We start from the raw sequence: 23,697 nt of genomic DNA, 5'->3' as shown, positions 1-23,697 counted from the left end.
AGACCCATTACCTACAGGAACATTCCCTTGAACTCAAGGAATATGCTATAACATGGATACATTTTTTTTTTTTTTTTGTAAGAGATTCATTGGGAGATAGAATTACCTTGGGCAACATGGTCACCGTCTTAGTTTGCTAAAGCTGACAAAATGCGATAATCCAGAAATGGACTGGCTTTTAACAATGGGGATTTATTAGCTTACAAGTTTCCAGTTCTGAAGCCATGAAAATGTCCAAATCAAGGCAACAAGGGGATGATATCTTTTCCCTGACTGGCTACCGCGATCTTCAGCTCCTCTGTCACATGGCGACGGCTGCTGGTCTTTCTCGGTTTCGTTGCTTCCAGCTTCTTGCTTCAGCGGCTTCCTCTTTGTTTTTGTGGTTTCTCTCTGCTTCTGTGTGTCCTTCTCTCTCAGCTTCTGTGGCTTTTCTCTCTCAGCTTCTCTGTCTTTCTCTTTGGATTTCATCCTTATAAAGGACTCCAGAGAGAGGATTAAGACCCACCCTAAATGAGGTAGGTCACATCTTAATTTAAGAAACTACTCACCAAAAGATCCTACTTACAATGGGTCCACACCCAGGGGAAGGGATTAGCTTTAAAAGCATGATCTTTTGGATACATACAGCTTCAAACCATGAAAGTCACATTTCGGAAATCAAAGGAAAGGATGGCCTGTATTTAGGGAAAAATTAAAAAAAAAATAACAGGGAAAATTTTGAGGTGCATTCCATCCTCACTGCACATGGAGAGTCTCTAGAGAGCTTACAATGCAAGACACACCAAGAATTCAAGGTGAACATGAGTCCTTTATATAAAGAAATATTTTTTTGGACATTGCAGCTAAAAGCTATCTAACAGCTAGGTGGAGCATCTTGGTAACAAGTTCTTCAAAATGCAAAGTTGTTTTTAGGAGTTAACTGCCTCAGACCATCAACCAGACAATGCAATGAAAATGTACCTTATGCCAGGTGCCCTACTAAGTATGCCACACCACGTGCTCATTACAGAGTGGCTGGGAAATCTCTACTTTCTTGTTTGTAAAAGGAAACTTTATTTCCTTTACAAACTTTTGAAAGGAAAAGAAGTTCTCATTCCTCCTATTTCTACCCTCACAGCTAGTACAAGAGTCCTGTAGACAAATCAGCACAGCAGATTATTTTCTTTTTTAGTTTTTTAAAAATAAACTTTCTATAATAGTTATCGATTTACCGAAAGTTGTGGAGGTAATACAGAGTTTCACACACCTTACACCCTGGTTCTCTCATTGCTAACCTCTTACATTAGTATAGAACATATATCACAACTAATGAACTAACATTGATACATTATTATTAACTAAAGTTCATACTTTATTCAGATGTCCTTAGATTTTATCTAATGTCTTTTCCCTGTTTTAGGATCCCATCCAGAATACCAGATTACATTTAGTTGTCATGTCTCCTGAGGCTCCATTAGGCTGTGGAAGTTTTCGACTACCCTTGTTTTTTTTTTACCTTGACGGTTTTAAGGAGTGCTGGCCAGGTATTCCATAGAATTTCCATCAATTTGGGCTTGTTTGATTTTTTTTTTTTTTTCCTCATGATTAGGCTGGGACAACCAAGCTTTTTGGTTCTTACGAAACATTCTTGACCAAAAAAATATATATACACACACACACACACACACACACATATATCTCTCCAAGAGTTTCAGTTTTTAAGTTCAATTGGTGAAAGGGATTATAGCACAGCACAGCAGTGTTATGCATGCACATTCAAGTTTTGTACACTAGTTTATTCCAAAATTTTACTATAGATAAAGCAATGTAGAAATATGAATCATACCTGAAAATAATAATGCTCGCTTAAAGGATTTTTTGGTACAGTCTTCCAACTATGTACTAAACTATTGTCTCTTTTTTTAAGGAAATATGAAATTCAGGTTGCTACATCTAGGCTGGAATTGGGTTGTGGTACAAGCTGACAATGAATTTTTGTTTTCTAGGACAAAAAAGAACAAGAAGAGAAAGAATATATGGATTCCCTTTATATGTTAAACAGCACAAGCTTTCTTCAAATCAAATGCTGAAATCCTGCTTAGTTAAGAAAAAGAAAAGGAAGTTGATACTTGGACATGGTGTATGTCAACATTTACGTCTTTGATTTATGTGAGTGTGCACCTGAGAGAACATATTAGGTTATTGAAGAGAGAAGAGAAGAGCTACAATTTGACAGGAAAGAGTCCAGGCAGCATTAACTTCAGGGCTTGTTTAAGCATGAAGGACTAATGGCAAAGTCTCCAGTTTAGTATCTTCAAAAATGCTTGGGGTTTCTGAGACTGGCTCACCCCACCACATGAAAGTGGTGCTAAGGGATCCAGCCACCCAACTTCTCTAAATCCATGGCTGGGACAGCTCCACTTTTACCATCATCCCATCTTACTTGAAATGTAGCCAGAAATTAAATTGTTTTTTTATTGTAAAATACTAAGTCCTTGCAAAGGGGGCAAAATTAACATTCAGAAATATCATTCTTTTCTCCCCTTTCTTGATAGAGTAAGCCATGTAAAAAGAGAGTCAACTTTTTAGTTTATGATCCCTTGGCTGTATGAAAAGGCCACAAGGGCCTTCGGCCACAGAACTCAATAGAAGATTTCAGTTATCAGCTTCTTTTTTACAAGCACAATAATAAATAGGCTCATCAGATCGAGAATTGTCATATTGGCAAGAAAGTCCTAAAACAATTGTACAATCGACTGTATCCTGCTTCAAAGGCAATTTCTTTCTGAATTTGGAGGATTTAAGTTTTGTGCTTGAGGAGGTCAAAAAAGGAGGAAAAAATGTAGTCTCCGTATGTCACTGAACAACTCCTCTGCTGATAAAATAAATCTACAATTGGATGGATCCACCCAAAGAGTCATGGACTATCCCATAGGAGATCATTACCAAGCCGCTTAGGTCAGAAATTACAGAGGACCCACTAAACAAAAGAAAGAAAGAAAAAACCCAAAGTGCATGCACAGGCCTTTCACATGGTTTTCAAGTAACTGTGGTGGTTCTGCCAGCTCTGATGGTACATGGAGCCAGCTGTGATGGTACATGGAGTCAGCTGAATCTTTCTAAAGCTAGCAAGAGAATAAAAAAATTCTGCCAGAACAGGTCTTTCCTCACACGAAAACTATGTGGGGAATACAGACCGTGGGGAAACAAATAGGAGTGGAGTGAAGTCCTACACCCAACAAAGCAATGTGGTACAAAGGCAGATGCAGTCTTAGTGAAGATTTGTCTCTTTTCATCTGCTTGGAATTACTTAGATATGCTAATGCCTAAGGCACAGAGATGAACCAGATGGCCTCTTGGGGCTGTGTCTAGCTTGGTGGTTCTATTGATGAACTGCTACTCTGAAGTATGAAAAGGATGAACAAAAACTGGGTTTTAAGTTCTTGCTACTAGATTGATGCAAGAGACAAGAGTAAGCTGATTTTTGCGTTTGCCACCTAATCCCAAGTCTTCTGACCACCCCCCCCCCCCAAATTTCTACACCACAGTTCCTCACATAATGAAAGATTTACCACTGAAGATCCTTTGATGTTTAGCAAGTAACCCAAAGACTGAGAATGAGTAGAATGTGGACAGGGATAAAAATCTTTCCGAGTGGTTCATTTCTAAGCTAAGGCAAATCCCCTATTAGCACAACGTTTATGTATACTTGGAGGACCGGTGGACAAATGAGAATCAAATTCCCCAGTGTTCAACCTGAGCTAGTTTTTAAAAGGACAAAATAATAAACAAACTTGAGATAAAAAAAAAAAAGTGTGAATAAAAATTCCTTCGGGATGACATAACAATTAAATTTATAGCCTGTTCTAGTTTGCTAATGCTGCAGAATGCAAAACACCAGAGATGGATTGGCTTTTATAAAAAGGGGGTTTATTTGGCTACACAGTTACAGTCTTAAGGCCATAAAGTGTCCAAGGTAACACATCAGTATTCGGGTACCTTCACTGGAGGATGGCCAATAGCGTCCGGAAAACCTCTGTTAGCTGGGAAGGCACGTGGCTGGCGTCTGCTCCAAAGTTCTGGTTTCAAAATGGCTTTCTCCCAGGATGTTCCTCTCTAGCAAGCTTGCTCCTCTTCAAAACGTCACTCACAGCTGCACTGAATTCCATCTCTTTAAGTCAGCACGTTTATATGGCTCCACTGATCAAGGCCCACCCTGAATGGGTGGGGCCACGCCTCCATGGAAATATCCCATCAGTTATCATCTACAGTTGGGTGGGGCGCATCTCCATGCAAACAACATAACCCAAACGTTCCAACTTAATCTCCACTATTATGTCTGCCCCACAAGATTGCATCAAAGAATATGGCTTTTTCTGGGGGACATAATACATTCAAACAGGCACATAGCCCTTCAGGGATTCTTCTCTGTCCCTTTTGTCCCATAGAGGAACACCCTATCTCTAATCATATGACTTAGAATGTACAAATTAAAGGCCATTTACATGAGTTTGAAGTTCCAAGTGTGCAGGAAGGGTCTAGGAGCATACTAAAGGCTACCTGTGAGTAAAATTCTGTCCTGAACCAAGTTCTTCATTGAATGATATGGATGTTAGAGCTGGTCAGCTAGAGGAAACGTGACCATAAATTCCAATATATGTTGGAGTCTACCCAACATGGGTGCTAGTCAATTATCATAGTGGAATAGAATATTTTGCTTTGTATAGATCTAAATAAAAATACACAAGGACAATATTTTTTTTGTACATTTTCCTAAAAAAGGAAAAGAAACTATTTTAGCAAGGAGCAGAAGTACTGTTCAAAATAAACTGTTTTTGTTTATTGACTTGTGATGGTGAGAGTTTTCTTTGGAACGAGGGGCTACTGAGATACACAAAGTACTGGGTGACATCTCCAAGAGTTGAATAAAGAAAGATGTCCAATGTTCCTGAGATGCTAGGAATGATATGAAGCCAGATAATGAAGAGTTAAGAATAACATCTCAGCCTGCTAATGAACTCCGTCCTTCCCTGGTGAGACCACCCTCCTTTTAAGTAAGAGGTAATTGAATATGCAGCTAACTCAGTTGTGTTTGGACTTCATCCAATCTAAGAGAATCTGTGTGATAAATTATAATGAATTGTCTGCAGTAATTCACCAAGTGACTAAAACAGACCTGAAAAACAAGATCCTAAGCTTGATTTTCCAGCTCCCTTTGAATATTTATCTCCTTATTCCTGTCAGACCATTCCAAAATTCAAATGTTTCCTATAGCTCCCCCACACTGAAAGTTATGTGCTTTGAGCCCCATTTGATGAGATCCACAGTTGGCTGTCTCTATTAAATGAAACTCCACACTTGAAAATGACACCAACAGTGAGACCGGCCAAATCATCAAGCAAGAGAATTAACCCTGTTCCTTTAGCTGCCAAAGGGTTTCTTTACGTGTTAATTCCCTTCTGTAATCCACACGGTATGCTGGGAGGTAGGCTGGTGAAATGGACAGGATTCTTATTTCAGATCCTGAAAAAGCCTTCGATTCAGGGTGCCCTGGTGTCTGTCAGGAGAATGGGCAGAGACTGAAAAGAGGTTGAGGAACCTGAACGTCTGGCAGAGTGTTGATACAGCCTTACGTGACTTTTGTTCACTCCTTTAGGGAGAAGTTTCTTTTAGGTTTAAGATCCACTGTCCTAGAGAAAAGGGCTCTTGCCTTTCATATAATGGTTTTAGGTAGTTTCTGCTCTTCTGAATGTGAAAGCAAAACTGTAATTCTATAGAAGATACTTCACAAATAAAAACGATGAAGTTGGTATTGAGCTGCTTCCTGCTCTGGTCAGAGGACAGAGGCCCTCAGGACAATATACAAAATTTGTGTGGGAAGAGCAGGATGGGATTTTTTTTTTTTTTTTCCTATTCATAGGATACAGATGTTGTAGTGGAGAAATCCGTTAACTAACTGGTAATCGAGACTGATTTTCTGTGTAAAAATCACATTATCTCTATTGGACTTAATTTCCTCATGGGCAAAATAAAATGGACACATTGGATTTGACAGTTTCACAAGGGCAGAAGACATGTTTCTCTTTTCTCTGTGTTGTTCTTCATGCCTAGGACAGTTACTGAGACCCAGTAGGTGTTGACATTAGTTGCCTATTGCTGCTGTAAAAAATTACCACAAATTTAGTGGCTTAAAACAATACAAATTGATTATCTTACATCTCTGGAGGTCAGAAGTCTTGCTGAATGTGGGTGTAGGAAGGGTTGTCTTCCTTTTTGGAAGCTCTAGGCGAAATCCATTTCCTTGCCTCTTGCCAAGGTCTAGAGGTTGCCTGCATTCCTTTGCTTGTGGCCCTCTTCCACCTTCAAAGCCAGCAATGGCCCATCTAGTCTTTCTCACATCCCATTGCTCTGACTCTGCTTCCATCCTCACATTTCCTTCTCTGATTCTGACTCTCCTACCTCCTTCTTTTACTCATAAGGACTCTTATGATTACATGGGACCTGCCAGAATATCCCAAGATAATCTCCTCATCTCAAGATCCTTAATCACATCTGCCAAGTCCCTTTTGCCATGTGAAGTAAGGTATTCTCAGGTTCTTGGGAAACCTTAGCATCTTGGGGGGCTGGGGGCCATTATTTTGCACACTGCAGTGCTCAATAAATATTTGATAAGTATTTTGAGCAAATGATAAACACTTTGAATTATTTGTAAGACTAGCTAACTTCCATGGCTCAAAACGAGCCAAAGTCATGGTCTCATGTGAGCTGCACACTTTGGATCCTTCCCACTCGTTTAAGTTCACATTCACCTAACCCTCTGTGTCAGCTTAAAAAATGCACCCTGATTCCACTCCACTTGTTTTCACCTTGTAGATAGAACATAATCTGTTGTGACAGATTTTCCTAACCAGGTTAATGGAATTGCTCACTGTCACACAGAGACAGTTAAAGATCTACAGAACAGAGATTTAAACCTCCTTTTTACTTCCCTTGGGTCCTTTCTCATATTAAACTCTTTTTTCCAACCAACAAAGAAAAGGGGGTGGTAATCTGCAATCATGAGTGAAGATGCACTACTGGAATCCTACCAGCAGATACAGAAACTCTGCCATAATTAGCAACCTCTGAGCCACGTAGCTTCCCCCTCCAACATAAACCATTCAAACCTATGTCACATTGACCGAACTGCTCTCCCACTAGAGGTGCTACTAACTGTCAATCAAGATCCATACATCTTCTGTCAAAGCTTTTTCAGATTTGTCCTCATGGCATCAAAAAAATAACAATAAGCTACCCCAAACTGCCGCCCAACCCTCCTCCCCACCAACGCAGGTAAAGTTTCAGGTTGGCTTTGGCCAGCAGCCTCAAGGAACTTCAGTGGATAAATCACATATTTTCGTTTTTGTTTGCCAATTGTTTTGAGTCAGTTGACATTTTATGCCTGTTACTCAGTGTCACTAGGACAAAATTCTACTAGGTCTCTGTCAAAATAATTACAGGAATCTCGTCTTATCTTTAACTTAATTGTAGCATTCAAAAGGGATGATATCCTATTATGTTTGCCCAGTGTCAGCCCTACCAATGTGTCATATACAAATGGTGTCAAAGAATAATCAGGAATAATTGGAAATTAATTGAACATGGTACTTAAGTATGTAGACAGAAAGAGAAAATTGTTGAGAACTATACTGACATGCAGCACCACTTTGGAATTCTCTACCCCAGGCATCCTCTTCTTTTAAAACTGACAATGATACCCTATCAATTACAAAGTTCATAAATCTACTCACTGATTACTTTAAATACAAATAGAATATTTTTGTGTGGTCTAGAGGAAATGATCGTGCAATTGTGCAAATTGTTTAGAAGATGTAAAGTTTCCTAAACAATTTTTCCTGCACTTCTAGTAGGTCAGTAAATATTTAATACCTACTATGTGCACATATTAACCTCTGACAGTGGGTTTAACACAGCATATAATTCTCTCTGAAGAATGAAGATTTCTATGGGAAAATCTTGTTCCAGTACAAACAAATCTCTACCATATTTTAGTTAATTTCTTTTCCTTATTTAAGTCCATGTTCTTAGAGCTGAACTTTAAAATAAAAAAGGAACTGGGAAAATTGATATGTATAAATTAATAATGTTTAATATAAAAAAGCTGGGCAAATAAACACAAAATAAAGTTACATTTCTAAATAACTAGACAACCCTCAGAGTCAGAAAATCTTAGAACTTGATAGCAATATTCTTTTTCAGAGCAAATGTAAGGTACTGTGGAAAGTTTTACTCATGTCTGTATTTGTCAGGTCAAATGCAGAGTTGAAGAAATTGGTTGATAGGCAAAAAAAAAACAAATAAAAACAAAAACAAACTACTTTTCCTCAAAGCAATCAGATCAGGAAGGCAATAGGAGGAGTTTCATTTTCCTATATAATTTGAACAACTACCTCAGTTTTTCACTACTCCCTGCCTCCTTCCCAAAATGTGGACAAGGGCTAATAGCTAGCTACAAGTTTTTACACACCTGGAAGACTATTTTAAAATACATTCAAAACGTTTGATTACATGACGCCAACCATTTGGAATATGAACTTCTCCTATGTGTCTTCCCTCTAGAGATATCAGCCTTGTGTAGACACAGTCATCATGACAGATATGGAACTACATGCTTTATTTGTGGAATAATAAATATATATAGATAAAGTTTTCCTTATGATTTTGATTTAGGTAGATTTAATTTAATGCCAGTTACACTGACCCCCTTCTGGCCTGTAAAGCTCCTCAGGGGCCTGTACTGGTCAGTTCCTCCTCAGGAATAGGATCTCCCTGAACAGCTACACTCACTTGTCTAAACAGTAACTTTCTTGGTTTCATTCCATAGCAAGAATGAGGAAGGAGAGGCTTCTAGTTTCTCTGCCTAATAGGAACCAGCCTTAAGAATACCTGTGGTTTACCAGCCATCCCCAAGCTATTTGCAGGATCCTGAGGTAGGAGGTATGGGTCCTCCATGTGAGGTCTCCTCCCTCCTAAGGTGAGCTAGCTCAGATTCCCAAAGGACTTATCCACAAACTAATCTAACCATCTCCATCTCCACCTCCACTCCACTTTCAACCTTTCATACAGTCTTAAGGCAGGTGACGCTGTGGAGAGGGGTGTACTGGCTAAATCATGCACTAATTATTTCAGTTTCACAGCTTGCACTCTATATCAGATCACTCATTCTTGCTTTTGTCCTAAAGGGGGAGGGACAAATTCCTCAAATGTAAGGAACAGAATGCATTCATTTTGGCCTTAGCACCTAGCATAGAGCTAGGCACAATAAGTGTCTGTTGAATTGATGTGGATAAAATGCAGTCTGTTCCAGCGTTGAACCAAAGATCCTTGCATCTCCAACTGAAAATAAAATTAAAGAGGTTTTAAGGTTTGAACCTACACCATAATCACAATTCAGCCAGGCATGAATAATGGACTAGTGAGACAGGTCTACCTGAACCCTATTGGGATGAGGGTGCTACTGGTGAAATGTAAAGACTATATTTATTATTACCTTTAGAAAACAGGGGGGTAAGGGGTTGTATTATCTAGGCTGTCTTGAAAAAAAGAACAGAATTGGAGGAGTGCATGATTCTACCCCTTCCTTCATGGAACATGGCCTGACCTAATTGGCTTCAGGTCTAGAGATCACTGGGATGCTCAGGGTACCTAAGCATCATTGACAATGATGGTGCTAAGGCCATGAAGATAAGCACAAGGTGGCAAATCTTGTCCTAGAGGTGAGTGAGGGCCAGCCCTGGGGTGCCAGAGTGGGTAGGGCAGAGGGGAAGGCAGTGCAGCTGGGGCCCTAGAGTTCCAGCAAGCTGCCTTTAGCTTCGTAAGCCATCACTGGAACTTTTTTATACATAAACACACTTGCAACCTCTTCTGGGATCCCCCAGAAAAAAAGTGGGAGCATTTGAAGAGCTTGGAGGGTCTAACTTGGAGATAGAGAAATATGGTTTATATTGTTTATGTGACCTCATCTTAAAACCAATCTGTGTAGCATAGGAAAATCTGGATTTTCAGATAGATAGATAGATAGATAGATAGATAGACAGATGGAAAATGAATTTGATGACATCAAGCAACATAATATTCTGCAATTTAAAACATATTTAATAGCATAAGATACTGCTATTTCATTTTCAAACATATTTAAAATCAAGTATTTGAAACAGTTTCATGGTTCTCTGAATAGAAAATACATAAGAAAAGTGTACAGTCTTATAAAGAGTTAATAGTTGCAAGGTGGAGAATGTCTTTAAACTCAAAGTTCCTTAAGAAAACCAGCCTGCTCCATGGGTTTTACAAATAACAGCAATTGGGGGCTAGTATTTCTAATCTTTAGTTAGACTTCTGATGATAAACATCAGAATCAGGGATTATTACCTTCACAGAGAATGTTTAGACACCTCAATGACATGATCACTATATGGAATATAATTCACATTATCTCAGTTTAAACACTAACATTGACAGTTAGTAAAATCATTTAATTTTCTACTATGGAAACCCTTAATAACTTTTAATAACTTTAACCACTTTTTAGCTTATATCAATTCTTTGAGATGAAGTACGACAAAAAATCAAAATAATCTTTGTAAATTGAGCTCTACTGCAAAAAATGACTTTCATTTTTTGGAATATTAATGGATAACCTTTAGAGTGCCTTTTCCTTGCATTTCTCTTCTTCCTTGACCACTCCTTTCTTACTCAGCTCAAAGAAAACCTAGCTCATGAAAGCAGACTGGAGTTAATGATCCCCTTCCCTCTGCTTTCTCCCATTCTCTTTCATTCACATTCCCAACTTTGCATCTCTCTTCTCATTTTCCTTTTTTCTTTCCGGGGAATGACCACCTCAAAGGATTAATTCAGAACAGGCAGCAGAAAATGGTAACAAGAGTGGGCAAATCAGGATGTGGATTTAGAATCAAGAGGTAGTTGAAAGGAGGAGAGTTACTCAAATTAAACATATGTTAAGAATATGGGTTTGTTGTTCATGGCATACCTGCTGCCTGTGATCCTCCCCCGGTCGGATCAGCCTTCAAGGGCCAAGCATTCCCCAGTGGAATAATAACTAGAGCAGCCTGTATGTATACGGATCTGAACAGCCTGGTGCGCTTCCTCTCCTAGTGCTCTGACTTCACTGGTGGAATGTGGAGAGCCGTCTCCCGGGACGGGCATAGCGCATGCGCTGTAAACCTGCTCCAAAGTCCCCCCGCCCATCGAGTGGTGCCAAGATGGCGCCCACATCCTGCTTCCGGCTTCTGATGTATGTAACCACCCGCTGTATTCACCAATCATGCTTGTGTGCGTGGCGTTAGCCCATTGGATACACGCAAGGTTTATAAGAAAGTTCCCGGGCAAAGCTCGGGGAGACAGCCCACAAGGAGCCGTACCTGACGGCCGCATCGAGGTTGTTCTCCCCCGAGGTGTCTCGCCCCGGGTGGAACCTGTAAAGATGATGATTGCCTAGTCCCATTAAAAGTTTATCTGCTTTACCACCGCGAGTCCTGAGTGATCACAAGTGCGTCGGGTAAGACATTGTCCGCACCCTCTCTCCCCTTATTTCTCTGGTCCCCATCGCCGGCCGACCGGGGACTCGAGGCGGGGCGGAGAGAGCGCCGGACAAGTGGTGGCCCGTACGGGGAACCTCATTCGCGTTCCCCTCGACCCGACGGAGACCTGCTCCCGGGATCCGTGGTTTGACCTCCGCGACTGATCACCGCGAGAAGGTAAGCACCCCTTTTCCATACGAGGACTAGGGCCCGTGGGCGTTCAGGTAGCCCCGGGGACTCGGAAGAGCTCTCCGAGTGATTAAGAGATAGTGCCGACTGCAAGCATGGGGCAGTCTGAAAGCTCACCCCTATTAACCCCTTTAAAGACCCTTTTGAAGCAGCGGGGTATCTCAATTAAGAGAAGTTCTCTCCAGCGATTTCTTGATGATGTGGCCACTTTTGCCCCCTGGTTTCCTTGTTCTGGCAGCCTTAATCTGCCCTCTTGGATGAAACTTGGTCGTGATATAGACCGAGCGCGCCAAACGGGTGTCTGTTTGGACCCGATTCTAGTCCTTATATGGGAGACTGTTAAGGGCCATATCGCTCCCTCCACGTCACAGTGGAAAGGCCCTGACCCGGTGCTCGGCTGGGCCGGAGGCTCTGTTTGTGTTTTTCCCCAGGAACCAGGACGTCAACCAGTGTGGGTTCCGGAAAGACTGGTGGGAACCGTGGCATCACCTGGGGAGGCCGGGGAGCAGCTGTCAGAAACGCCAACGAATATACGGCCTGGGCCATTGGACCAAGCCTCCGGCCTTCAGGGACTTGAGAACATTAGGGAATTGAAGCCTGTTAGTTTCGACCTTTCCACACTGGGCGAGACTGTAAAAAATCTGTGGGACCAAGTCACCTCTTGGTTCTCTTGGCCCAATTTGACTAATTGGATTCTCTTGATGGTGGGACTATTGGTGGGATTAGTCATTGTTAAATCTTTGCTAGAACGCCCGTTTCAAGCGCGGCAGTACCGTGTTACCACTATGATGGCTATGTCCTCCACCTTTGATACCCCCAACAGCGACCATTCTGATGGCCATACCCCATCCTGGCCGCCTCGGGCGGGGCACTCGGGAGCGAGGTTTGTAGCTAAGCGCGCAGCTATGTCCCGGGTATAACGGGCGACGCCAGCAGTCATAATTTTTGTCTCAGGTAGGTCCCTAAGGCAGAGTCATAGTTGTGGCCAGACTTGACTCTAGCCAATGCATAGGGACGCCTAGTGACGCCTCCGACTCTGGTTAATGCTATCCCTGCCCCCGCCTTTGTCCCCCAGTTGCAAGGCAAAGCACTGCAGGGAGAGTCATGTTGTTTCCAGCTCACGGACTCTCCTGTCTCCATATGAGGTGAGCATTCTGGTCGGTGCTAGAGGCTCCGCCGCTAAATGGCTGAGACCTAGTCCAGACTCCCCAAAGCACCGGAACAAATTGTGAGCCATCTGGGTTCACGGGAGCACACTCATCACTGGGGACACTGGGTCGATATAAATAATAAAGGGGGAGATGTGGAGAGCCGTCTCCCGGGACGGGCATAGCGCATGCGCTGTAAACCTGCTCCAAAGTCCCCCCGCCCATCGAGTGGTGCCAAGATGGCGCCCACATCCTGCTTCCGGCTTCTGATGTATGTAACCACCCGCTGTATTCACCAATCATGCTTGTGTGCGTGGCGTTAGCCCATTGGATACACGCAAGGTTTATAAGAAAGTTCCCGGGCAAAGCTCGGGGAGACAGCCCACAAGGAGCCGTACCTGACGGCCGCATCGAGGTTGTTCTCCCCCGAGGTGTCTCGCCCCGGGTGGAACCTGTAAAGATGATGATTGCCTAGTCCCATTAAAAGTTTATCTGCTTTACCACCGCGAGTCCTGAGTGATCACAAGTGCGTCGGGTAAGACATTGTCCGCACCCTCTCTCCCCTTATTTCTCTGGTCCCCATCGCCGGCCGACCGGGGACTCGAGGCGGGGCGGAGAGAGCGCCGGACAGTGGAACACGGGGGGACTTAACTGATGAACGAGTGAAATGCCTCGTGGCCCTTCAGGCTCAGAGTCAGAGAGAACAGAATTCAGGCTCCATGTAATCAAGCTTTGGGAACATATAATACAGGTCTTGGCATTTATATCATACTTTGTTTCAACTGATATTGCCTGTTTTCCAAGGCATCCTCCTTCTTACCTTGAACATGTGAACTAGATATTATATTTATATTGGTCTTGGAAAAATACCGTGCAGAGGCTTAGTGTTTTACTTTGAGCCTATCTGCCATCAACCTAAGGGAATGGGAAAACTGTGCTCTGGGGTATAAATGAAAACCTTGCCCTATTTCTGCACTTTCATTCTTCCCAATGCATCACACATTGCAGCTCTCTGCTGTTCCAGAATTATGCACTCAAACACTATTGACATGAATTAGTCACATCTATAGCTCATTAAAGGTTTTCAGTAGGAAATATGTAGAATAGCAATATATTATTTATTTGCACCCTTTTATATCTGTCCTTGCTTTAGAAAAGTTTTGAGGTGGAGAACAGAAGTATAATAAACACATTTATGGTTTGAATTCATCCCATTGATGGATAAGATTCAACGCTCTTGGAACATTCAGGCTAAATATCCACAGTATGGATAACATTAAAAAATTCCATAATGGATTTTGAGGGAAATATTTTTAATTTGGTTTTGGAATAATATAGGTCTGAGAAGCTGAAGAGCCTGGTTCCTAACTTATTTTGACATTATTCCTAGAACACAAATGCTATCTAACTAGCTGTGAAATTATTACAGAAAAATAAAGAGTAACTGGTTTAACTTTACACCATTTATGAAAAAGAGTACTTGATAGCTAAATTAATAGTGTTGGGGGAATAACATTAAGATAATAAATAGTTTCTAAGTCCCTCAAGTATTTTAGAAGCATCTGTTTTCCAAGACATCCTCCTTCTTACCTTGAACATGTGAACTAGATATTATATTTATAAGCATCTGTTTATGGACTAATACACACAAACAACAAAGCATTCTTAACTCTTCATTAATGCAGGCAGGACCCTGATGTTTGATTACTAGCTCAGGTCATCATGTGCTCTTGGTGTTAACAAATTTTCATTCTGTAACAAAGTCCCAAATTAGCAGACTACAACAGAGGACCTGACAATGAAAATTCATATTTAAACCATTGTATAAATATGAATTTATCTATATATTCATATAGATGAATATATATTCTATGGAACATATTATATGGCATATATATGTGTATGGAAGATGTGAGTACTTATTTTTCAAAAAGGTTCATTTAATATCAAGGTCTCCTTTAACGAACCAACTCTGATTTGAGAACTGGCCTTCTTACTCTGTATTGTTCAAATTTGTGATGTTTTATAGAACTTGGCTCAAATGTCCCTCTTGCAAAGGGGAGAACATATTGTTATGTTTTAAGGGTAGAAGATCCGTGTTAAGTCTATCTCAGCAGCTTTAAATGTATGCAGCGAATAATCCAGGGAAATCTAGTTCCATTATGCAAGAAATTTAGCCAAACCCTCACACAATGTGACTAAGTGCAATGGAGGAAATGCCAGGGAACAATTGGTGGTGGTGAGCCAAAGTGTGGCTTGGGCTGTGGGGAGGGGGCACCAGTGGATCTTTCTCTCTCTCTCCCCTAAGTACCTTTCCCCAAAGCGAAGTCTTTCAACAATTTTAATGGTAATTGATTAACACAATGTTGTTACACCCATGAAGCCAGGTGAGAGCAAAGCTGGGAAGACACTCAAGGAAGGTGGTGGGGGAGAGCAGGCAGTGGTGGTGTTTTGATGTGCTCACTCCCAGTTCCCCAGCAACCAAAAGCCAGCTGCCTTGCTGCTGGAGTTGCTCCCCTCCACGTTTGAACGCGGCTGTGCCTCTGCCTGCGATGAGCAATCTTTTGGGATAGAATGTCATTCTGATGCAAGCACATTGGGAAACTTGGCAGCTCTGGCTGGAGATGGACTGGTTTGTCCTGGGATAGGAGAATGGGAGATGTTCAGACAAGGCGGGATGAAGATTTGGCAGGAGAAGATGGAATCACTAAAGAGAATTTGGGCATTGAATAGGTGGTTGGGCCAGAATACCATGAAGATGCCTTTGAACACATGGAAACTTAACTCATATATAAGATACAAACAAAAAGCAAAACAAAACAAAAAGCAAACAACAATCTCCTGCCTCTACAGATAGTAGAACATGGTTTCACTATCTTAGAAGGTTAGTTTGACTTAGCTGGGGTTTATACTTCTATTAAGTTTAGAAAGGATTATAAGATGAAACAATAAAATACAACTTCTGGTTGCAAATATTAAGGGACATGTGAGCAGCATTATTGATCTGTAGTTAGGACTGGCTAATAAATTGCTAAGAATTTTGCTGCTAAAACAAAATTAAATTAAAATTTGCAATAGAAATCTCCATGAATCTATATGAATTCTCCACACAGGGAGAATTCTCCAACATTGTGTGTATGTGTGCTTGGAGCCAAAGAAGTTTATTTGCTTTGATCACAGAGCTCCCTCAGCCAAATAAAAGCCACAATTTCAGTTCTGATGCTTCGAAAATGCTCAAAATGTGTTCCTTTTAGGAGGAATTAAATACTGTGCTACCTTTGAGAGTCAAGCTCTGCTAAGCCCAGCAACTGTTTGAAAACTTCTGATTCTATTTTTGTAGACTCCTTGTCCCACATTTTCCCTTCGTTGATTTTCTGAAAGGCTTTGAGCCTTTGGATGAACATTCTTTTGGTGGCAATTTGAACATATCAGCTGAATGCTTTTATTTGTGCTGTAGGTAGCACACACGATAATATACATCATTAAATTAATACTGTTTCCCATACAGAGGTTCTTTTCCAGGAGATGTCTGCCAGTTGCCCAGCTGTGGGACACTCCTGATTGTAGATATGAGGAAGTGGACAGTGGGAGCAGGCTTTTAGCAATGGAGCCTTGTAGGGCATCGGGACAGCTGTTATACCTCTAGTGCCTGAGAGCACAGCATGTGATGCCACTGTTCACACAGAGCCCCCACCAAGATTAAAAAGCACCCATAAGGCAAAATAATTTACTAAAACGTAAACAAAGAGCACTCTCTTAGAAATACCTTGTGCCAGGGAAATAGTGTAATAAGCCAAAGGAAAAACAGGTGTGTATGCTGCGTATCTGCTATTATTCACAATGTGAGGGGATCCTGGCAACACTTTGTGGGCTTTAAGGACATTTTCCTATCTCTATGCATCATGTTCCAGAATGATTTTTTTCCGTTTTTACATGCTGTCTCTGTAATAAAACTGCTTTATGTAATATATCTCAGGAAATGACAATTGGCTGTCTAATCCCATACAAATTGATTGGATATGACAGTTTTAAGGAATGAATGTTCTATAGAGAAGAAAGCTTTACTTACACTTTTGCATTTTTAATCCTTTTTAAAATCCCTTCTTAGTTAATTTTATTATTACAATTAGATCACTTAAAAATCAACACATCACATACCAACCTCCCCTAAGAGCAATCATAAGATTTGATGATTTTTCTGATACACAGGATAGGGTTTCAAATTTGCATTATTTTATCTACTGAATTAACTATGAATTCTAAACCAAACTAATGCTGCCATGTGTTTTTAAACATCTCTAATCTAAGCCATCTGGGGAGGCACTGCTTTGCAAAGGCATCTTTTTCAGGACACTCTGTGGATTTTGTCACTGCTTGAGGTTTTGGCAAGTCTTCTACATTACTATAATTCCCTTTTACGAAATATAGCTTTTGACCAGGATTTTAGAGTTTTTTGGTGTGTGTGCATTTATGAGTATGGGCACTTGTGTGCAGTATTGGCTCCTGTTCCCTTCATTTTTAAGAAGACTATATTTATAACACTTATTTTGAAGAGATAAAGATTTTTGTTGTATATAAGAAATACTTAAATTTAATTTTAAATACTCAATACCAGAAAAGTTATCAGAGAAGCAAAGAAGCACTGTTAAATGACATTTCTTATTGGTCTGGAAATATTTTTAAAACAAGTCAAAAGAGAAACCATATCGCCTTCAGAGAACAACAACAAAACATGAAGATTTAAAATGATACAGCAACAATGATTTGTAGCATGTAAGACATGAACTCAACATAATTACAAAGCGATTACACTTAAAAATCAATTAAGCTAAGTCTTTTATCCAAGAAAAGAAACACCTTGCTTATTCTTTGGCTAATACTAAACATTCTGTTTAAAATGAGTTATCAGATACTAGCATGTTTCAACCCAAAGTAAAGACTATTAGCCATAACAAATGTTAAAAAACTTTCCCCAGTAGTAAAGAATGGTCCTACTTCCACAAATTTATATGCCTTCAAATAATTTAAAAATCAATCATGAAAACTGAAACTATAGCTTTTTGCTGAAAATAACATCTGAAATGAATTAACATTAACAATGTGACTATTGGGGAATATGCAAGTATCTGTATTAATTAATAACATAGCGTGTCCAAACATCCCCTTTTACCCAACAATATTAGGCAACTTAAGACACACACACAAATTGGAGACCTTTGGTCAAGTTTTAGAGGAAAAAAGGGGTATATGTTTTAGAGACAGGTGCCCTGAAGTCTAAAGGAAGCTCCATTCCTAGAATGTCAGGAAGCCTCGCAGAGGCTGTGGTGGCCTTAGCACACTGCTGGGGAGCACTCAGATGGCCTGGAGCAACCCCACAACCCCCACTCCTCACTTACTCTTTCCTTCCCTGGTGCGATGCCCTTGTGCAGACACCCCGGAGGGAAAACACTGCCTTTCTGTGACTTCTCTTTCCTTTCAGACCACCTGGCATTCTTTAAACCTGATCCTGCCTATATAAAGATGCTGTAAGGATAAAGAAAAAAACACAATCTGATATTCCAGAGATTGGAAACCTCACCCAGGGATGGCTCTGGTCATTTATATCTCTAGGAGGGACTGCTAACATTGGTTTTAGGTGAAAATAGAAAACATTTGTTGGCCCCATCTTCCTTACTTGTGTGCCATGATCTACAGAGTGGGTTAGATCATCATTCTCTTCCATGGTGAATGGTCAGATAGTCCATTCAGCATTCAGCATAGTCACATGAGCTATGCAAATACCAGAGGGAATCAGCGTGTGTAATTCTGCTCGGGACCCCAAAGTAGTCTTGCCTCATGCATCTGTTCCCAACACGCAGGATAAGCAAAGTAGCTCAGATGGTATCTAAGCCACATGCACCAGAACAACCTTACCAGTTATTAAGATATGGAGTTCATTTTATATTTATGTCTTCCCAGTGTTCCCCTGCTGCTTTTGCTGCCCTGGTCACTCTTTCCAGAATCTCCCAGTCACAACCCCCCATTTAGCCATTGAAGATGTAATTCCTGGTACAAAGGTGATGGGGGTGAGGGGTGGGTATCCGTTCTCTTTGTACAGATTGCTAGATATTTTGAATTTCACTGCTGCATACTGAATAATAATTATAGCTAAAATTCACTGTACTTATTCTGTGCCTGACACTAAGTGCTTTACATGTTTTCATTTATTTAGACTCATAACAACCCTATGACTTGCCCAAGGTCATAGAGCTTCTAAATGTTGGAACCTGAATTATAATCCCAGGCTGTATGACCCTATAACATACTCTTTACTACATGTGCTTAACTTCCATTCAGGACTCAATAAATAACTCATCATCATTTTGTCATTCTGCAAATAGTTAAATGATGATATAGAGAACTTTTAGGTTATCTCAGGTTCCCTATTCACTTGGCATTTCTACTTAAAGAGCACTCATAAGGATCTGATCAGTGTGGATAGGGTCCAGACAGCTAAAGTAATTGAGAGTAATTGGCGAGGTGATTGATGACAGGACATGGTGGGGATTGGGGCAAACCAAAGAGCTCTTGTGGTAAGGGAACAGCCACTTAGCTCTAGCCAGTTGCTGCCATCAAGGCCTGGCCATGGTGGACACCCATGAAAATCTGTTGAATGAATGAATGAATGAATCTAAGTTAGATGAAACTTCTTCAGGCATATATCCAAGAAAGAAAAATAAGACTATCAAGGTTTAAGCTTCCTCCCATGTTAATACCATGCAAAAATAGTGAAACAACCAAGTATAAAGAGAAAGAATACTTTTATCTTTCCAAAGCACATTCACTTAAATTATCACTTGTATCTTTACAATAATCCTAAAAGGTAAGAAGAAGCCCTTCAGCATTCAGCTCAGGCCCTTTAGAACAACCGTTTTTCTCAGACCAAGGCGTCTCTGGCCTCAGTGAGTGGTAGGGAGCAAAGGAACAACGGGTCAGAAAACTTGTTCATACTGCTGTTGGGCTCTCACTGCACAATCTCCGTGTTTCTGGGGGAAATTCCTAGAGGAAGCACAACTGGAGAAAGCCTATTTCAGACATTTTTAGCACAATGGTATGGGGAGAGGAGAGAAGTGCACTTGGGGAAATAAAATCTGTAAAATCCGCAATACTGATTTCTGTGCCTGTATATATGCACATCAACGGGGCGCAGCAAATGCTAATAAAAATCTTAGTTTCTGTAACAACATTAATCTTTGTCTCGATCACTTGCAATACACCATGGCAAGAAAGAGAAAACAAGTTAAAAAACAATTTGTTCAAAGGTAGATTCTCAAGGTATTCTCTATGTCAAATAAGTCACTCAATCATTTATGAAGTATACAGTCTCCTTCATGTGCTGTTTTTGGAGAATCTTTTTTTAACTTTCTTACATTTATAAATCTAATTCCCTAGGTGTATCCCAAGTATCAATTCCTCCTCTTTTTGTGTTACTTTTTGGAGAAGATTCCAGAAAGAGAGCAGATGAAGGAAAGCTGGCCAGGCAGATCCTCTACTTCCTGCTTCCTAGGCCAAAATGGAAAATCTTCTGCTGTTTTGTTTAATAAGAACCAGTGTCTAGTTCAAGCAGTGATCATCAGACCAGTCACACTCAGTAGGCATAAAAGAAGTGTTTCCGAACGGCTGAGCCTCATGTCAGTATGTACCCTCCTCTATACCTTTTCCTAAAGACACAAAATAGCACTGCGGTGTTGCTGTTTCTCTTGGATGATCCATATAATTTTTATCATAACTTTAACTTCTTGTCATTTATATTCTTTAACTTTCCATATATTTATACTTCAAAATGTTTATCAAAATCGATACAACATTGTTTGAAGTTTCCTTTTCTGTGTTTTTACATAACTTGGCACATGTAGCACCAGATTTGAAGACTGTTTGATTCTACTTATATTAGTTAGCATGTTCTTGCACATAATGCAGAGTTCATTCTCCAATTCTAATGCATCTCTTATGTGCTTTCATTTTGCCACTCCAGGGACTCACATTGAATATGTATCACTAGGGGTCAAGGGATTTTCTATACCTTTATCCTCTTCTATTTTTTTTAATCTCTACTGACTAGCCAGTTCTTGGCACATCCAGGAGAAAAGTCTACAAAATGCCTTTTACTTTTAATAAGAAGAGCCATAAGAAACTTTCCTTTCATGTTAAAAATCTTTAAGTCAAATCCTAACTTTTTTTTCTGGTCATAATACACCTTAGAAAATAATTAAAATTAAAACAGCTGTTTTGTGGATGTGGACTATAGACCACAGTCTGGGTTGGGAGAGAGGTAAAAACTGATGGAAGAAAGAAACCAACTTTATTAAAATAAACGTTACCATTCCACCAGAGGCTGGAGGATGCTTTTTTGTCATGTGGTCGGTAAACACAGCAACACGGCCTCCTCGACTCACCCAAGGCCACTCAGCGTTGTGGTCAGCTAGGAGTGCAGCCACAAGCCCCAACTTTCTGTCCCCTCTCCTAACTGTCAGCTCACATTCCCTCCTGTGTCACCATCGCTCCCCAAAGGCGGAACCTTCTTTGAGGTCAATGAGAACCTCATGTAAAACCAAATGCTGGATGGCTGAGGCTGTGAGTTGCAATCTAATCCGTAACCTCTAGAGAATTCTAATGAGAAGTGAAGTAATGCAAAGGGAAAAAAGTCAACTGAGGATTTTAAAGACTACTACAAAAGAGGTTAGTTCATATTGCGCCCCCCCTTCACATTCTGCTTTCTCCCTGAAATCACTGAGTGTTTCAGGCCATCTTCAGCTTCGGGTCATCGCCAGATGATCCTTAAAATGACAATGCCAAAAAAAAAAGAAAAGTAAAAAATAAAACCTCTGACCACGTCAAGCCTCTAAATATAGCTTTTCCACCTCAATGCAGATAATTCTAAGATATATATTTCTGATTCTATTCATTCAGTTTAAAAGAGCAAGACCACACCAGGGTGAGCAATGCAGGGTGGCCAGACACAGGATCTAATGACAGTGTGTGGAAGCCACTACAGAGGGCGGCAGGAGCTCCGCCAGCTCGTGCGGTGCGGCTGAGCGGCTGCTTTCTATGCAGAGCCCACCGACATTTTCCAAGCATGGGCAGCTTTTATTGAAATGAAAATAGAAAATGCAGGAACAGAGCCCACATTAGAAATTCAGTTTAGTAAAGACATGAAACTGCCCATGAAGTTGAAGGTATTTGGCCTTGCTGCTCAAAACACAGAGAAACGAGCCTTTGTACTGAAATCTCTTTATGATTAGGCTAAAAGCCTGTCAGTCTTTGCAAAATAACACCAAGCTGATGTCTGTTTCTTGTGCATTTGCTTTCTAGTGCCTGAAACAATGGTGAACCACTGATGCTTTCCTGAGCCATTGGCTTTGTTTGCAATGACACATTTCTGAAAAATACGAAAAATCAGGAGAGATAAGGAAGAAATGGATAGCTAAATGCAATTATTCCAAAATTAAATTAGTACAATTCTCATAAGGCACCACTGTGTTCAGAACTCTTTTCTACCAATAAAATTATTTGTATAACTTTTGAAATGATTGGGGTATCACAGGAGGAAGGGAAGCAAATAAAATTTTAAACTGCACCTAATTTCAGTGAATAAGTGTCTAGAAAGGTCCAGTTGTAATAAATAAGCTTTACCAAAGATCACAAATGATGAAGAATAAAATTTATAGCTCAGTGAGTGGGGCTTTTGGTTTTTCTCATATTTATTTTAATTCTGGATACTCTCTAATTCCTCTTATGTTCAGAAGATGGTAGTAAAGTTAGCCACATCAAAAATATCTTAGGCCAACAAATGTTTTGTAAGTGGCAGGCTGCAGGAAAAAAAATTACCTAAATGAACGCACAGTCTTTGTTGTCAAGTCACAATTTCCTTGTCCCTTTAGAATATGGCCTGGGAGATGGCGTGATGTAGAATGAGCACTGTATAAAGTCAGAAACCTTGGTTCCAAAACTGGCTCTACTGCTCACTAGCTGGGTAACCTTAAAGGGTAAACTCTCTTTCAATTTTAAAAGGAGAAATTATTTTTTCTTGCTCTCTGTCATAGGGATCAATGAAATCATGTAGGCAGAAGTGTTGGGAAATGTAAAATACAGACAAAGGGAGGGATCACTCCAGCTGTAACTTATTTTTCCCTCCACCTAACCTCCATGCACGAATTCATCGATGACTATTCCCAACCCCTGGCTGCCCAAGACCCATGATTTGGTCTCCTCCAAGCTCAGGCACATTCACTTTTGTTTTCTTTTGGCACCTCTGGATGTTACCTGACTTTTATCCCATCTTCATGGACATCATCTATATCAAGGCATGTCACTACCCTGAAAGAAATAGCATTCTCTGAAGCACATTGTCCCTACATCTCATTCAATGCAGACCTGAGCCCATTCTTGGGGAAAAAAACCAAAAACCTCTGGATCCCTTGACCACACAATACAAATTTGAGTCCCAGTCACAGATGAGCCAAAGAAAATGAGTGAATGAGTGTGTGTGCCCAGGCATGTGTGTGCATGTGTGTTGGGGGGGTGGGTAATCAGGAAGGGGCAGAGGTTGTTAGGACATTTCTCAAATGGGATCAGGTAGGAGATCAGCCTCAGAGTAAAAAAGGTGAGAAATGTCACTCCAATTCGGGCCACTGGGGAAAAGGGGATTGTGGGACAAAAAGGAAAGTCCCACACTGCCAACTAAAGAACCTGACAAGTTCTGGCACCTTATCACTCCCTTTCTTCATTTCTCCCCCGTACTCTCA

General features: G+C 40.7%; 1 protein-coding gene across 6 annotated transcripts in view; it reads right to left on the bottom strand.

Moving 5' to 3' along the window:
- DYNC1I1 (dynein cytoplasmic 1 intermediate chain 1) overlaps positions 1-23,697 on the bottom strand; it is a 320,884-nt gene that overhangs the window by 76,581 nt on the left and 220,606 nt on the right. The window lies entirely within an intron of this gene.

This window comes from Choloepus didactylus, chromosome 5 (genome assembly GCF_015220235.1).
Source record: "Choloepus didactylus isolate mChoDid1 chromosome 5, mChoDid1.pri, whole genome shotgun sequence".
In the NCBI taxonomy this organism is placed as follows: domain Eukaryota; kingdom Metazoa; phylum Chordata; class Mammalia; order Pilosa; family Megalonychidae; genus Choloepus; species Choloepus didactylus.
This window is presented reverse-complemented; position numbering and strand designations above follow the sequence as displayed.